Source organism: Cygnus olor, chromosome 2, assembly GCF_009769625.2.
Source record: "Cygnus olor isolate bCygOlo1 chromosome 2, bCygOlo1.pri.v2, whole genome shotgun sequence".
Taxonomy (NCBI): Eukaryota; Metazoa; Chordata; class Aves; order Anseriformes; family Anatidae; genus Cygnus; species Cygnus olor.
In genome coordinates this window covers 50,462,078-50,479,063 of record NC_049170.1, presented here as the reverse complement: position 1 = coordinate 50,479,063, position 16,986 = coordinate 50,462,078, and the positions used below count along the sequence as shown (strand labels likewise).

The 16,986-nt window shown below is 39.0% G+C and overlaps 1 long non-coding RNA gene across 1 annotated transcript in view; it reads right to left on the bottom strand.

The window, feature by feature from the left end:
* LOC121065928 overlaps positions 1-16,716 on the bottom strand; it is a 77,113-nt gene extending 60,397 nt beyond the window's left edge. The window contains exon 1 of the long non-coding RNA XR_005817398.1: positions 16,429-16,716. This is a non-coding gene — a long non-coding RNA (uncharacterized LOC121065928). The remainder of the gene's footprint in view (positions 1-16,428) is intronic.
* Positions 16,717-16,986: the final 270 nt, after the last annotated feature.

The window sequence follows — 16,986 nt, the reverse complement described above, 5'->3', positions numbered from 1 at the left end:
CCCAGAGGGTTCAGGTCGAGGTGCATGCAGGTTGGAATGATTCATGGAAATTTTGACAGCCCCCTTAAGGATCTCTTTATGACTTGACAAATGCACAGATGTGCCAGTTTTTTTGTGTGTGTGTGTGTGTGTTTTTGTTTTTTGTTTGTTTGTTTGTTTTTGTTTTTAGATGAATGCTACTTGGATTCTTGCTGCTGAGAGATTATGCTTTGATATAAATGTCCAGTCTGTAAAAAATGTGCATTTTTCAGGATATATTAACAAATGTAGCTCTTGCTCAAGACCACTGTTGTATTTTTTTTTTTTTGCCTACTTAATTTTATAAGTAACATACGGACTAAAGCCTAACGTTCCTTAAGCTGATGTGGGAACAGACCAGACATTTATAAATCTAGTACAGAAACACGTTTTCTCATGTTTGGTTTAATCTGATTGCAATCATATTGTTTTGGGAGAAGAATAGTAGGAATGTTTCCTTACCACCTAGGAGGAGGGGCTAAGATCTGAGAGGCTCTGAAAATGCAAAGTAGAAACCTTCTCATTTGGCAAAGATCTGCTGGTGCATTTTACTCCGAACAAGCACCCCTGATTCGCACTTGTTCCCTCATCCCCACCCAAGTGTTTCATGCCCATGCGTGCACACAGCATGTTCCTAGTGTATCCCTCAGGCCAGGAGCTGCTGAAAAGGAATAAGTGAGAATCAGGACACATCTATGGGCTGTGTAGGGGGAGACTGTGGCACAGACATTGGTGAAAACCCTAATACATTGTTGTCAGTCACAGTGTCTAATTTTAACCCAAATTCCTCTGGAGAGTAGCAGGATGGGCCACTCTGCCCTGCACCTTTTCTCTCCCTTTGCATTCTAGTTTCCCTGGAAGGATGTGCAGGTAAGGTGTGTCCCAGACAGCATCTTGGTTTGGCACATCTTGGAGAAGCTGGGGAGTAGCCCCATAGAAAGGGATCTGTGTGTTCTGGTAACAGCAAGCTGAATATGAGCCAGCAGCGTGCCCTGGCAGCCAAAACGGCCAACCATATCCTGGGCTGCACCAGGCATAGTATTGCTAGCTGGTAAAGGGAAGGGATTGTCCCACTCTACACAGCAGGGGTGTGGCCTCACCTCAAATACTGCATACAGGTGTGGGTGTCACAGTATAGGAAGTGCATAAAACTCTTGGAGGGTGTCCAAAGGAGAGCTGCAAAGATGGTGAATGATCTAGAGGGCAAGACATATGAGGAACAGCTGAAGTCACTTGGTTTGTTCAGCCTCAAGAAGAGGAGGCTGAGGGGAGGCCTCATGGCAGCCTGCAACTCCCTCAGGAGGGGGAGTAGAGGGGCGGGTGCTGAGCTCTGCTGTCTGGTGACCAGTGATAGGACCTGAGGGAACGGCATGGAGCTGGCACAGGGGAGGGTCAGGGTAGCTGTTAGGGAAAGGTTCTTCGCTGAGAGGGTGGTTGGGCACTGGGACAGGGTGTCCAGGGCAGTGGTCATAGCGCCGAGCCTGCCGGAGTTCAAGAAACATTTGGGCAATACTCTCAGACACATGGTCTGATTTTTTGGGGCGGTCGTGTATGGAGCCAGGATTTGGACTTGATCCTTGTGGGTCCCTTCCAGCTTAGAATATTCTATGATTCTATGATTCTGCGATGCTAATCCACACCCACAGGTCAATGTAGACACAGACTGTTTCTTTTCAGGAAGAGCAAATCAAGTGAGTGAAGAAAAAGAAGGAAAAAGAAGAGCTAAGGATATCGATTTGCTAAAGATCGGCATTACTTAGAGCCTGTGCCAGGATAATAGAACTGCAGGACATGTCCATACATAAGGAGCAGCTATTCACAGGCCTCCTTGAGAGGTATAGATTTAATGGCAGCTGTATCTCATTCTAAAACTGGCTTATGCTACAAGATACAGTATGTACAGTAAAAATAGCACTCTCCACACAGCAGGTTTCTATTATAGAATTAACCAATTGTGCCCACGTTGTAAAAACCTGCTAACTAGCAAAGGCAAATCTCCTCAAAGCAACAAGGCAGTGAAAGAAAGTCACAAATGAAAGACTAATGACTTAAAAGGAAAATCCAAACCTGAATATACTTCAGAAATATATTGCTTAAAAAGCTATGGCAGAAAACTGTGTAAATTATTCACCTAAACCTGATTAACAAAACTCGTATTGCTTGTTCCCATATGTCCTATGCTTCTGCATCTCTTAATGCCTATAAGATTATAAAATAGCAGGGGGAAAGGTTGCATGTAAAGTGTGTTTATTTATGAATTCCCTTTTTAATGATTCTCCAGCTTAACCAGAAGAGGCGTGGATGATTCTGACTGAGGTGGAAAGGTTATATTAACAACATTATACAGTCCCCTGCCAGTCCCTGCAGTGACTGGAGTTTTATGCAGCCCATTTAGAGTAGATAACTCTGAAATAAATTAGTTTTGTTCACTTCCAGAGTGGACCAGGTCATTCACTTAATTGAACTTCAGTAAGTATAAAAAAAATGAGCATTGCTTTCAGTTCAAATGTCAAATGTCTTATTTTAGCATATGGTACCAGGCAGATTGCCAGCTTTATATGGAAGGAGAAATTCAGCAATATGCTACAATGAAGCAGTCTCCTGTCTCCGAAGTCAAAACTTACTTTCCCCTAAGTATTTTTTCTTGCCCTTTCTTATTTCTAGGATCTTGACATAAAGTCATCAGCATTCACACTGTAAGATTAGATTTAATGTGTTTCTAAAGCCTCCGATTAACCTTTCAGAAAATCTGACATTTCCTGGTTCACAAGACAACTAAGTCTTATTCTATCAGGGTAGACAGTCTCTTCTCAAATCACTTGCATGTGTCAATAATGACTCTTTTCTTCCCCCGTGAGCCAGAGGAGACTGGGGCCCCTGCTTCCTTGACCAAGGAGGGGTTACTTTCTTGACTGCTTGTGCACAGCAGAAAAGCAGAAATGGGGAGATGATGTTAGGCAGCTTCACAGTCAAAAACTTCTGAAGATAGCTTCTAATTCAGCCATAGGTGGATTGAGTAGTAGATAATTCTTTACTAAGGTAATGACAGAAAGTTAGTCTTCCAGGATATGTATGAGCCTAAGAAAAAGCTGCTACTATTCTTGAGTTTCCATTCCTGCTGAGCCGGCACCTGTTTGCACTTTTCCTTCATTCTGGGCAAGCAAAGAATCTCACTTAGCATGTAATAAAACGTTGCTTTGTTTCCTCTGTAAGCCAAACACATTGGCGTCATTGGGTGTGTGCCTGGTTTATGGCCTAAGGATTTTAAGGATTAGGCCTTTTGTATGTACACAATAATCTAGATGACTCTTTTCCTTATTCTCCCCCCCTTCTTTTTTTTTTTTTTTCCAGACTCAGATCAAAACAGCAAGTCCCTTAGGTCTACTTTTAAGTTCATATTTGTGAGAGTGTCATGCGCTCACAGATCTATTTGATTTCCATAAGATCTTAGGGCCATTTTATACTCTTAAGACGTTAATTTATTTTGTAAAATTAGAAATCACTCACTTTTAAATATTTGAACAACCTGTTCTATCCTGAAACTATGAAAATAAAGCACTTACAACAAACAAGATATCATAAAAGATCTTGGCTGAGTCCATGTGCATTCATATAGAGCAATGCATGACTTGACAATGGAGTCTCCCTTGTATTGTAATCTTGAGGACAGGAAAAAAAAAAAAAAAAAGGCTTGGTCTTTTTGTGATTGATTTTATCTTTCCTTCCCACAACCCAAGATGGCTCTCAGAAACATAAATGTCTATGATTTTTCCCACACTCATGAAGGACAAGACATACCATCAGGAATTCAAATACCACAAAGGCTGATGCAAAGTAATATCCTTTATACTTGCTCAGAGGTCACACACTGCTTTTTATGCAACTCATATGCTGGTTATTGGAAAGAAGAATTGCTTCATTCTGTCCCCTGTGTCAGCCCTACCTAAAAGAATTGAAAGGAAGTACTATATGCTCTGGCTTATATATATCAATAAAGAACTCTATATGAACATAGATATGCACTGATATATAACTATATCTATCAGTATTTATATCTATAGTGATATCAAAGTAACTTCACATTTATAGATACTTAGACATGTTCATATCAATATAGATGTGTATATATGTTGATATCTATATAGTCTTATCTTGAAATTGGTATCAGTATCAATCTGTATTGATAGACATCAATATTTATTGATACAGATATTTATTGAAAAGATGCAGATTCATTTATATAGATATTGATGAGCATTGATCTTATTGATCTGCATATCAATATCAACTGGCATCAACACCTACTGACTTGATATCTAGTATTACCTATGAATATTGGTATCTATTGATAGGTATTGATGTTACTGACAAGAGTTGGTGTCAACATCTATTAAAAAACTTTTGACAATAAGGAAGGGATGTCATCCAAAGGGACCTGGACAAGCTTGAGAAGTGGGCCCCCATGAGTCACGACATTCAGTAAGTCAACATGCAAGGTGCTGCACCTGGGTTGGGGTAATTCCAGACATGAGTACAGACTGGGAGAAGAACTCACTGAGAACAGCCCTGCAGAGAAGGACTTGGGGGTTCTAGCGGATGAAAAGCTCAACCTGAACCAGCAGTGCACGCTTGCAGTCCAGACGGCAAACTGCATCCTGGGCTGCATCAGCAGAGGAGAAGACAGGAGGTCGAGGGAGGTGATTGTCCCTCTCTGCTCTGCCCTTGTGAGGCTCCACTTGGAGTACTATATCCAGGTCTGGAGCTCCCAGCACAAGAAAAAAGTGGAGTTGTGAGAGTGGGTCCAGAGGAGGGCCCCAGAGTTGATCAGAGGGCTGGAGCACCTCTCCTATAAAGAAAGGATGAGAGAACTGGGACTGTTCAGCCTGCAGAAGAGAAGGCTCTGGGGAGACCTCATTGCAGCTTTTCCGTACTTACAGAGGGCTCATAAAAAAGATGGAGAACAACTTTTTGCTCGGGCAGATAATGATAGGAGAAGCGGGAATGGTTTTAAACTAAAAGAGGGAACATTTAGATTAGATGTTAGGAGGAAATTCTTCACTCAGAGGGTGGTGAGGCACTGGCACAGGTTGCCCAGAGAGGCTGTGGATGCCCCATCCCTGGGTGTGTTCAAGACCAGGTTGGATGATGCCCTGAGCAACCTGATCTAGTGGGTGCCATCCCTGCCCATGGCAGGGGGGTTGTAACTGGATGATCTTTAAGGTCCATTCCAGCCCAAGATGTTCTATGATTCTATGATAATTTATGTTTAACAGACCTCTTGACAGGTAAGTATATTGATTGATATGAATAGGCCTTACAATAGTTACTGGTTTCAATACTTTTTGATAATGAAGGCATCAATACTTGTTAATCCTGATACCAATTAATATCAATAGGAATTTATAGTAGCTTATAATCAATACTGCCATGACCATAATCAATGTCATTTGATATCGATAGGCATTAATACCAATCCATTTCAAAAATTATCGTTATGCATCAAAGCCTTTCAATATCAATGCATATCAATATCAATATGCTGGGATACCTTGTCATTATCAATAAGCATCAACGGGCTTTTTATCTATCATTATTGACAGACATTGCTATCAATCAGTATGGATACTTATTGACAACTATTGATATAGATATTGACACATATTTATATCAAGACCTATTGTTATCAGTGTGCAAAGAAACATCGATATCAGTATGAATACTGATACCAATACTTTGAATATCAATATGCATCAGTAGGCATCTACATCTTTCACTGACACCTATTTTCATCAATACGTATCAGCATGCACCAATATTTATCAATATCAAAAGGGAGCAATACTTATTGATACTGATAGCTATCTATATCTATAAGCATCAGTAGGTGTCTAATACTCAGTTTAATAATCAGTCTAATAATCAGTTTTGATATCATTTTTGATATCAGTAAGGATCAATGTCTGATATTGATACTTCTTTATATTGATAGCCATCAGTAGTTAACACTTCTTATAGATTTTCACATCAATTGGTAATGGTATCAATATGTATTGTTACCTATCCATATCAATAGGCATTTTTAGGTATCCATACCTATTGGTTTCAATACTGAGTTCAATATCTATTGGCATCACCTGTCAATATCAATATTTTATCAATTTTTATATCTATCAATACCACAAGACATACATATCTGCTAAAAGACATTCTTTAATGGCAGTGGAGTTGTTCATAGCATTGTAAAACATCCTGTTTTCAGTGTTAAAGCAGACATAGTGGCGGTGCTTCCTTACGCCTCAAGGCTTAGTAATAGACGTCATCATGTAGGTCATGCAATGCAACTCCTTAGAAAACTGCAGAGAACCTAAGTCCTGATACTTAGAAATTGAATGGAGAATTTTTACCTAGGGACCACGAGAGAAGTGGAAATTAGACCATATCACATTTTTTGAGACACTACCACGTAACATAGGAAGGTATCAAGAGATCTCTGAGAAGCAGACCTAGTAACATTGCAAACATGGGCACATTTCTAATCAGTTGACCATTTTGAGCCATTAACTTAAACCACAAGGGCATGGTAATGCTAAAGGTTTACACAACATTTGAAGAACACATGGGTTATGGCATGTTGCACGCTCCCCACCCTCACACCCCTTCACTATTTCAGATGAAAAACACTAACACAGAAATAAGTAATTTACATCAAGATGTTGAGATGTTATCTCCTATTGTAACAGAATCACACACACACACACACAAAAGTAAAATTTTTTAGTTTATATTCTTAATATAAAGAAAAAAGTCTCTATAAACAGTGAACAAATTACTACAGTTTCAGGCCTGAATAAGCAGATTGGGGAACTCCTTAAATCTATAAAGTACAAGATATGCCTTTATGTATCCCATACTGACTCATATGTTCAATCAATTTATCTGAGGTAGTGAAACATCATGTTAAGTGTTCCTTCTGAGTACTGCTGTCTGAAATTAAAGGTTGTTTTGCTCTAGGATCAAACAACATCTCTCATCAATGCCACGATGATAAGTAATGATACAACAAGGAGGCCAGGTAACAGTCTCACTTGTCAACAAAGACAACTTTTGTGGAAAATGTTGATAATGTGATAGTGCGTTGAAATAAAATGACTTGATGGTCTGGTTCATACAGTGAAGAATAAATTATTGATACAGGCTACATTTCTAAGACATCTTAATGTAAAGATTTATGTGGCAAATGCCTCTATGGAGGTAACTCATGTATGAGTAGCATATATTTTCATTATTGATTCACTAAAAGGATAATATTGCTACTGCAAATGCAGGATAAATGTCTCAATGGGTTAAATTCCATTTTATGTTGCTCCAAAGAAAGCAGCAAAAATACGCTGGGGATTTTCTTAATCCAGCCCATCAGATGTACTCTAGTCTAGCTGGTGGTTTAACTTTTCCAAAAATATATGAGGCTAATATGTTGTGAGCTGCTCATAAGAAGAGAATAATAAGCATAAAAGAACATAGTCCAAACAACTTAAACCTTAACAACCATTGCTGCGAAAATTGTCAAGATGTGAATATACCCTGCTATTAACTGTTACATATTATGTCAGAGTTCTCCTCCACAAAAGTACCAGACAGAATGTAATATATGGTTTTTGAGAACACCTCCACATTTTTCAACCCATACAGAATCTGAACGATGTTTATATAGTTTCAGAAGACGACTTCCCCAACACATTGGATAGACTTTAAGGTAAATTGAGGTTGAGATTTCTGAAAAATTCTCAGAGAAATTATAGTGCTCCAGCAGGAACAGAGCAAGGCCAACACTTAGAGTATACAAAACCCCCACCCTGGAGTACACATAGCACAGCTAGAAAGGAATCTCAACTGCATAGTTGATTGCATTTCAGAGCATGAAAATTTTCAGCCTTTGAGATCTTTGGCATCTGAAATTTTAATGCTGGGCCCACTCTGATTTAAATAAAGTACAATAATCCAAGCTGGAGTAAGACATACAGAGCATTCAGCTTGCAAAGTGAACAGACATGAAGGAAACAAGTGCTATCATATTTAAACTATATTTAGGTTGCTAATTGCCAAGTCATCTCTAAATATGTGATTTAGAAATCTATGCTATATAATCACATCTGAAATTATGTTCAGTATGAATGAATTATTAACTGCTCATGAACAAATAAAATAAATTATTATTTTGAACAAGTGCTTAGCTATCTAATTTAATCTATCTAGATTTCTAGTCTGTTCTCATCATTCTAATAAAATATTAGAACACATTGAAAGTGTTAAGTAAACTTTTAAAGAATTTATCTTTCAATGTACATATGCCAATAGATTTTCTTTGGAGGGTCCACCTCACAGGGTTCTGTTACAGTGGCCAAGAAAAGTAGACCTATATTCAGAAGTTTTGTATTTGCTGTACAGATGTACAACATATCTAAGATGTCCAAAAACAGTAATACAGGTGCCAAGAGAGTTCTGACTGTTAAATTATTGTGCTGTTCTCCAAGAATTTCCATACAGAAAGAACTAGCTGTTTCTCCTCTGCAAATTTCAGGATAAATGGGCTGCTTAGTCTACAAGACCGTTCTTATTGCTGTTTAAGTGTGCAGTTTTGCTATCATAACTAATATTATCATCATTCACCTTCTCTCTGATTACATCTAGTAGACTCAGTAGCTTCTGTGTTTAGACATTCAGTGCAACCATAGCTTGTTCTGATATCAAAATGAATCCAGGGTTTGCATCAGCACCCCATGACTAGGCTACTGCAGGAGGTAACCTGTGAGGAGGGTTCATGGGTTCCCCACCAGATGCCGTGTCAACAGCCAAGGGGCAGAACCTCAAGCATTCACAGTGCACTAACCTCTTGGTCTAGATGAAACCTTCCTCTTTGGAGGTGGAAGGCAATGGGATATAATTTTCCCCTCATATTCTCCTGAAGCAAGGGCCACAGGGGATGCAATCTTCCTAGAGCTAAGATTCATTAATAGCAACATCTCCTAAGAAACTCTGTCAATATCACTAAAAATGCAGAGGCAGAATTGTCTAGGTGATCCATATTTTTTTACAAGGAAGTGAACACAGATTAGTAAATAAATTCACTTTTTCTAGATAAGTGATTTCAGACCACAGCATGAAGTTTGGCAGATGAACGCTTTCAGGAACTGAAGCTACTTTAAAAAAAAAAAAAAGTTTCTCCAATCTTGGATTTTCACAGGATTTTTGGTAATTTTGTTATTAGAGAAATAAATAAATATATATATATAATAAAAAATAATGTTTTTTATTACCTTGGGTAGCTGGCAAGTGCTTTACCCTTTACAAAGAAGAAATGAATGAAGGTGAGAAGATGCTATAGGGCAAAAAGATGTTATTGAAGGAAGTAAACAGTATGCTGGCCTATCAAGGGGGATCTCAGCAGACCCTCTAGTCATTCTGCTGTGCTGTGGCAGGCTCAGGGGGACATTTGCCCTTTCTATTTCTATTCTATTTCTGCACAGAAATCTCCTTCAGTTGTATTATATATAAACAGATATGCACATTTCATACATTCCCTTTTCTAAAAAAAAAAAAAAAAAAAAAAACAAACTTCCTTGCAAACAACCAATACATAGTGGAATAGCAAATTAAACTATAAAGACTCTTAGGTCTAGATTAATTCTATCTAATTTTAGGCACATAAATGAGGCGTGCAGCCTAGGCACAATATCACCCTAGGTAGCCTGTGTTGTCAAGATAGAGACACAGGACACTTCTAGAGGGCACTGAAGTATTAAGTGGTTTGAATTCATCCTCAGAAAGTGCCTATCTGGGTAAAATAGGGCAGTAGAAGGCAAGTAGACCAACTGTACTCTGAACTTGGTACCTTAGCTAAGTGCCTGGAGTTAGGTGTGTTTTATCTTAGCAGGGAGATAAAAAGGGACTAGTGAATGCAAAGTAAGAAGAAACAAATCAAATTTTACTTTCTAGACACTAAAGGTCAGTTCAAAGCCACAGAGAGCAATAAACAAAATTCAAAATTTAAAAGGCTGAAAAAATCATTGATAGCATTCATTTAAGCTAAAACATTTAAAATAAGGGTGTCTGAGGAATTCAGTTCTTGTTTCCTTGCTTCCCTGCTTTGTGTGACATACTTAAAAGGACACATGCTTATTAAAAAAAATAATCTTTTTTTTTCTGTATTGGCTGGATAATTGAAGCTACTAGTAGTGGAATCAGAATTTTGCTCTCTATCTTAAAAAAAAAAAAAAAAAGCAAATGTTTGTGTTTTATGGGAATCAACTTTTTCATGATGGAAAGCTCACTGAAAGTGATGGCAATTGTTCAAGTTAAGCAGTAATATTCTATGTATTTCCATAGGTTTTTATTTAATTATGTTCCTTTTTAATGTCTGTTATTAAAGAAAATAAGTAGTACCTTTCAAACACAACTGGAGTACTGGCAAGGGACAGGGGTTCTCTGTAGCATTCATTTTTAATAAGTCTTTTCTCTCTTAAGCTTTGACCTTACATTTATAAGATAAAAATACATTTGAGACAAGGAGTCTCCCTGAGTTATTAATAACTTAATTATTCTTCTTTCCTTAGTGCTAATATTTTAGAAGGCATTTAGAGGAATTATGTGAGCATACTGTGCAGTACTCAGAGCATGCATACCTCTGTTGTATCTGCCTATTTCCCTTGATTCACCGACACATTCTAAATGCAATTTCCAAATGCTAACAATGTCATTCATTTTACACTATAGAGATGTAAACATTGTGCATTATCCTCTGGGGCTGGCAGTGACAGAACCTAGTCAGGGTCACATTTCCAAAGCAAAACTTCAACGTGGCAGATCTCCATTCCCTTTCCATCTCTCCTGGTCCAATGGTGCACACTCCTATTTGGGATGTTCTTTGGAGGCATACAGCACATGCAATGTGCACATTACTGGAGCAGCAGCATGTCTGCCCGAAGCAGCTGCCAAACAGGAGCTCTTTGCCTGTGAGTGCAGCCCTGACCCCAAATGTCAGCTCTTCCTCCAGAGGACTTCTGGTCTGGGGTTCAACAAGGAAGCAGTGGTGCCTGTTCTGAATTCCAAAGCAGACAGCAGTTCTGGGATCCAGGGGGAGGTTGTCTCAGTGGAGCCCACATTTAATGGCATATTCATGTGCTGCCTAGGATTTTAAAAGCCAGCTTTGTTGAATGGGGCCAAACTCCTTCCATCACAGACATAGGTGCAAGTCAGATTCCTGCAGAGGGTGGCAGTGAAATAAAAACTCTTCTGGCTACTGCTGTGGCAAGCAGATAAAGTTGCTGTTTGATATTTGCATTTAGCATGAGAAATTAATGGGGAGTGCAGAAAAACAAAACCAGCGTTTGATGGTTAGTCATTTCTTTGAAAAGACACGTGCATAGGAACTCATGCTGGAATTGTTTGCAATAATGCCTACAGTAATAGCCGTCCCTTTAAAAGGTCCCCTAATACTTGTTCCATCTATTAAACTCCTTTAGCTACAGCCCAGTATAGTTCCATTACACTCAGCCTTCTAAATCCATTGAAGTATGTCAGAGAAATACAGATGTGATTCAAAATGCCATGAACATAATCTGTGGGGTGCTCAGGAAAAGCATCTTAAATATTGAAATCTGTTTCTGAGAGTGCACAAAGCTTTTCCTTGTATCTAGAAAAACAGATGTATAGTTATTGCAGAAGATCACTCAGATCAGCAAGGAAGGATATCACTAGGATAAAGCTGAGAATAACATTCTTGAAATCAACTAATTCAGTCCAATAGAAAGAGTAACTAAATTGGTTCAGATTAAAGTTGGCCTGAAAATTCTTCTATTTTTTTTATAAACCTTAGGTTTTCCTTACTGTTGTTCAGGATAGATATCACTGAGTCACCTAATGAAGCTTAGATGCAAATTATTAAAAGAATACACAGCAATTAGCAAAAAGGTGGGGAGGCAAGGCTCACAGACAAAAACAGCATCAAATCTACAGCTGATGAAGAGAGTCTACACTTCTGGGACTCACAAGTTGAATTGTCCATTCTCTTCTTTGAGCTGACCTTTCTGCCTATGACAGCACATGACGTTAGATATATGTTAGGCATATCCCTATATTACTGAACTATAACACTGGTTCTCTGCTAGCCACAGAGGAAGAAGGCTCTGAAATAAGGACAAGCCCTTCAGTCTAAAAGAGTAGCAGCTGAAATACTTGCCGAGTTGTATGCGTCCAGCTTTATTCAAACCCTTCTTCCCTCTCTACCTGCTGGACAAGTACACAATGGAAAACAGGTAATTGTGGTCTGAGTTGCTTATCAGTATCCCACTCAGGGAAGATCCAGGCACTAGAAACAACCTGCATCATTTTGTCACTATAGTATGTTTCTCCCTAACTATGCTTTCTTGTTCAGATATCTGCCTTCCATTGTGGGGAGAGGACTGTATTTTCAGTTATCAGTAATTTAGTTTATGTTCCAGACAAGTTCAGCCCTTGCTTGTTGCTCTCTTTCTCTCTTATTGAAGTCTCAATCCTACTAGGGACAGAAATTAAACTATCAAATCTTCCTTCAGGACCCTGGGCTGAGCATGAGTGATCGTCCTGCAAGAAAAGAATAGCAGTAATATCTTACGCATCCTCTTCAGATAAAAAAAAAAAAAAAAAAAAAAAAAAAAAAGGTTTTCCTGGAATAAACAGCTTTCTGGAAAAGAATGTAATGAAAATGTGGTATTTACAAGTTTTGTATGTTAAAAATATCACTGGTAAAAAAAAAATAAAAAAAAAATTATAGGGAATATTTCCCCCCCCCAAAATGTTAGGTTTGTCACTTTTGTTGGAATAAATTTAAATGACCCTCCACTTTTCCTGCTGTTTCACCCCTATGTAAATAATGTGTTTTCTGAATGACCCTAAAAGCCATTACCATTTTTCTTGATTCTCTCTTCTTGATGGAGAGCAGCAATTTCAACTTTTCTTCTGCTGGTTTTCTGTCTACTGTACTAAAATTGATGTGTGCATGCAGTTGGTAGCCTCTCTCCTCTGAGACTGCTTCACCTTTCAGTTGTTAACTTGCCTGTTGTTTTTTGAAATTGTATATTTAAACATTTACATTGCAGTGGTTTTCTGGAGACCTTGGTCCTGAGAACCAGAAAAGCCAGACTGGGAAGGCTGCCCAAAGGAAGATAACATGGTCTCTTCTTCCAAGGGCCTGAGTAACATCTAGTTTCACTTCTTTCACTAAAGGGGACCTTGTATATTCCCAAGCTGCTCAACCTCTGGCAGGATCAAGCTCATATACAATACGTTGTCTCTGCCGTACAAGTTCAAGACTGGCAATCTCTTACTTCATTGAAACTTGAGCCCAAGAGATGCAAGAAGCTAACAGTGCAGAGGCTTCTAATTTGTATCCCACTCCCAACACACCGCAGAAAAATCAGGCCAACAGTGCAGAGGAGTTTGACACTTGAAAATGAAACCTAGACACAGAGATTTATTTTTCTATGGTCGTTTTATGAGACCAAAAGAGTTTGCAATAGGTGTAGGCCAAGAAGTGAGGCTGTGTCTGCTCAAGTTTTGATTGCAGAGAGTATGGTCTTGGATAAAAACCACAGGAGGACTTCAGAATCTGGCTCTTTGTGGGGTGTTTAGGGGAGACTGGTTGTCAGCAATTGGGTCAAGCCAACTACTTCTGTCTACTAAAAATAAAAGCATTATTCTCAAACCCACAGCAGTGCCTGCTCCTGATGACTGCTGCAGTCACTGATTGAAAACAGAATTAGGCAAAGCCTTTTTTGGTCCCTGCTTCTAATTTAACTTCCCAGCCTTGTTATTTCTGGCTGTAAATATTTTTATTTTTTGTTCTGAGAGACAGTTCAAAGTTTTCAGCTGATTGTGCCTAAGTAAGTTTCTAGCCAGGAGCCTGTACTGCCTCTTGAACTTGCGAGTAATTGGTCCAGCCAGGGATTTTTTCATAATTGAAGAACACTGGAGGAAATGCTCTGTAGGCATTTCAGGGGTAATCATGGGCTAACCTGTCCCAGGATATTTAATCTGTTAAATTGTATTTCATATTTATACCATGATAGTATCCAGGGGCCCCAGCAAGAACCCCAGTGAGACAGAAACTGTAGAAATGCAGATGTTTACATGGTCTCTTTCCCAAAAGCAAACAATCTATACGCAGCCTATAAAACACACATTTAAATAAAAAACAATGAACTTGGTAAAACCATTGCTGTAGTCAATAATCTTATTTGCTTGTATTAAGCTTACTTTATTCCTTTGTCTCACCAGCAGTACCTAGTTTGTGTCCAATCAGCTAGCACAGAAATGGATGTTTCTGTGCAAAACTCACAGGAAATCTTGCAAGATCACTTTTTGCTATACTTTTGGATAGCTGCAGTTATTCACTGTTAAAATGATTAGTACTTTAAATGAATGAGATCACCTACTGAATAAAAGCACAGCCAAGCCACACTTATAACATGATCTCATGCAGGCTTGGCTTCAAGAATGCCCCCGTGAGAGTTTTCTACAATTGTTCATCCAATTGTTGTATGTAACCTCTGTTCAGAAAGGAAATGTGGCTGACAAAATCAACTGAAAAAGAGCCCACTGGTGCCAAGAAAAATATTAAAATGTGTTTGTGCCTGGGTATTTTAATATATATTCTTTTCTCATCACCAAAAATGAACCTACTCATTTTAAACAAATATACATAACACTAATTTTCATATACAAGCGCCATTCATTTATTTCAGAGGGGGCTCATGAGAATGGGCTTTAAATAAGCTGCTTATGAGCATCTCCATGCCCTAGATCCAAATATAGCACATTTTCTCTCCTTATGGCACCCATATAGTGCAGCACTGTCTGTACAGCTCCACCACCAACAGAGTTTTTGTCTCATCTACAAGGCAAGAAACCACTATCAGTCCTATTTTACCAATAGGCATGGAGGCACTAGGAGAAGAAAACATCCAACTCTTGAAGAGTATTTTGGTTCTAAAGAAGGCAGATAATTCCTTGACAGGTTTTCAGAATTCTTAAAACCCATGTGAAAAGTCTCACAGCTGCATAGATGCCCAAAAATCCAGCAAGCTTTAAGGGACTTGCTGACACTCAAGGAGGTAGCTTGCAGCAGAGACTGAAACCAGTCACCAGATCCCCAGACTAGCCTCATAGTCACGAGCTCATCTTTCTTGCCATTTCTCTGCTGTGGAGGTCACGAGGAACTCAGACATTACACAACATTGACTTTCTGTCTCTTTGAAGAAGAATTTTGATCCTTGCAGTCGGACATTTTCTACCCCAGACAGCTCATTGAATTACGCTGTCCCACTGCCAGCTCTGTGCAGAGGCTAAAGAGAAACTTCTCTGCAGAAGACAGTGAAACATGAAGATGTGGTTAGAGTGGGAAAGCAAAAGCAGTAAGAAAAAAAATTAAAAAAAGAAAGAAAAGAAGAAAAGAAAAAGAAAAGGAAAGGGAAAGAAAATAGAAATAAAAGGGAAAGAAAATGGAAAGGGAAGGGAAAGAAAACGGAAAGGGAAGGGAAAGAAAAGGGAAAGGGAAGGGGAGGGGAGGGGAGGGGAGGGGAGGGGAGGGAAAAAATATGGGTAAAAGGGAAAAATAAGGGAAAGGGGTGAGTGTGAGCTGAAAAGAAAGAAACAGCCACTAGTTCTGTGACATAGGTTTTCAAAACTTTTCTGTAAGAATTGAATAGATGGCATGTATTATATATGTTATATTACTAGGAGTTAGCCCTGCAAAGTTACATTACAGTTTTTGAGTACCTTTATCCAGGACTGAAGGCAGACATGATGCGACTGCTAGTATGTTAAATACTTCATTTAGTAATGGATTTTTAGCAAGCCTATTAAATTATCTTTTATTGTATGAGCCACAGATCACATTGACAAACTAGTATGAACAGTCAGTGGTGGTATGAACTACCAGCTTGTTCACACAAAGTACTATCCAATGATACTGTACCTCTCAAGCATACAAATGAGGTTTTCATTCTGCTCAACAGTTTTCTAGGCAAAGATAGTCTCTCCACACCCTCTCAAATGCAGATTTTCAGGATATAACACTCTCTCCCAAACTGCTTGTTTTTTTGACAGTTTCACTGGCTTTTTGAAGATCTTTGTCCTTATGTGGTAAGTTTGTTATTGGCAGATAATGTAAACCAAGTGTTCCCAGGCTTTTTCAATGTTTCTGCCATACAGAAGTTACCTGATAACTACCTGCAGCATCTGACACACAAAACCAAAGAACGATGTGAAGACACTGGTACACAACAGTGACAGAAGAGGACTACCACAGACATATTTGTTTGCCAGGCACAATCCTGGTATAGGTGGCAGAAGGGTAAACATGCATGTTGTACTTACCTGAGCAGGGAAATCTCATAGCAGAGGTAATGAATGGGTCTGGGTGTTTCTTATTCCCTACCAGATGGTTTGAAAGGAACTTCTTGTATGCAATTTCAGTGGGTGAGAGAGAGAGAGAGAGAGAGAGAGAGAGAGACTGAATTTAACTTAATTTGAGCAGGACTGCCATTTTCAGTTCTCTTTTCCTCTCTGGAAAGACTGTGCCTGATTCTCAACCAATGTAACTTGGCACAGTTCCACCAAAACCAATGAAGTGTATGGGCACAGGGGAAAGAAGACAGTTTGGCCAAGGACCCTTGAGAAATCTCTGCTTTTAAGTGCTACCACAGGCTGACATCCATGCAAAGAAAACAGGATGTCCAATTTTAAATCACTAAACAAGCCACATCCTGTAAACTGCGTTCTACTCAGCTGACCCAGGAGGTAAAACATGCTGGGACAGTACCTCATCCTTGGTAATGCTGGTTTGTTTAAAGTCACAGTTGAAAATCCCCCCTGAATGGAATTTTATTCTATCCCAGATGGGTAGGAAGGGGATGAAGGAGGGAGGGAAGGTGG